Source organism: Plasmopara halstedii, assembly GCF_900000015.1.
Source record: "Plasmopara halstedii genome assembly, contig: Scaffold_2956, whole genome shotgun sequence".
NCBI classification, from domain to species: domain Eukaryota; phylum Oomycota; class Peronosporomycetes; order Peronosporales; family Peronosporaceae; genus Plasmopara; species Plasmopara halstedii.
Window position 1 is genome coordinate 611,343 of NW_020189861.1, and position 1,556 is coordinate 612,898.

Below are 1,556 nucleotides of genomic sequence, written 5' to 3' on the forward strand. Positions count from 1 at the left end.
AGGAAGAGGTAAAGTGGAAAGCTTAAAAGGTCGGAGACTTATTAGATTCTAATAACGTGCCCACACATGCAGCCTCTGCTATCTTCCAGACGAAGCTTCGTCTACGGTTTGCTGGATTGTTCAAGGTTATGGCCAAGCGGGGCCTAGCGAACACGCTAAACCTTCCCAAACGGATGCACACCCACTCGGTGTTTTACGTGGGTTGCTCAAGCCGTCCCGGGATCCGGCGCAGGTGAACGCGGAAGCGTTGGCGCCGGAGCGGATACCACGGGCCCGCGGCCATCCAGAAGTTGAACCAGCAACTGGTTCTGAGCACGGAGTGCACAACCTCCATTTTCAATGGAGCCAAGCGCTCCACCGTTGCTTGCAGCGATGCATTCGCCTGATCCACGGCTAAGAGAGCGACTCCTAGTCGTGTCGCTCTGCCAGAGATTAGCAGTCTTCAAGGCGAGGCAGCCGACGCACGACGTGCTTTTAATCGTCAAGAGCGTCCACACAGCGATATGCTACTTCAGCATGACGCTTAGCAAAGCTCCGATTACGAAGGACCTTGTTCCCAAGGGCTCGAAGAGCATCACGAGTCACCGGACGGCGGTCGACCCGGTCGTCACCTCCCCACTGAATTTTCTCGTAAGAACGGTGACGTCTACTATCACGTGGTACGTCTAGTGAGACGACGTCGTCACCAGGGTCAGACCCAATATCTGGTGAAGTGGCGGAGACATCCCGACTCCGTAAACTCGTGGGAGTTTGAGGCGCCACTTCGGCAAGATTGCCCAGTCGCCGTGAACGCTTTTGATCGGAAAGATCAGAACGCCCCGCGTCATCAGGCGCCCCGCGCTTCCCGGCAATAGTTAGAGAAGTAGAAGGGGCCATGAGCTGAGCTCAAGCAGTGGCACTAAGCTCTTGCGGTAGAAGACACAGAGCTCGCGGGATCGTTAAAGGCTAACCCATACGTAGCAGGGTGACAATCCGAAGGAAGTTGACGGCGTGCCTTGACTTCAACAAACTCAAATCGGAGGTGTCGCTCCACACGCACGTCCACTTCCTTGTGGCTCAGCTGTAGGTTATACAGTGAGGAAAGTTTCCGGTGCCGTTGCACCCATCGCTCAAAAAGCGCTTCGTCATCTGTAGCGCTTTCGCCAGGGGCGAGCACTACAGGTATCGTCCGCATTGCGGGTACACAAGAGCCACCTCGTTAAGCACGTAGACGAGTGCGATAAACTTCCAACGGATTTTCTTGTGGGACCAAGAAACGAGCTCGAAGAGCTTTCGTGTGGCAAGTTTATCTTTCGTTCTGGTCGGGGGCCCGATGATGTGGACGCGTAACGGTCGAGTTACGCTTCCACAGCGAAATCTGCTGGGCGGAAGCCATATTCCACACGAGAGTCAATGCCCGGCCGCGGATGGGCGTGCTTCAGAGCCGCCTTATGGTCAGCTTCAAGCTGCCGCCTCTGAGCCCCGTCGACGTCATTGGTGATTACACCACGTTCCCCTGTTGACGAGAAGTCAGGGAGCGGACATGGGATCCGCAAGGCGCGAGCAGGGCTCGTATC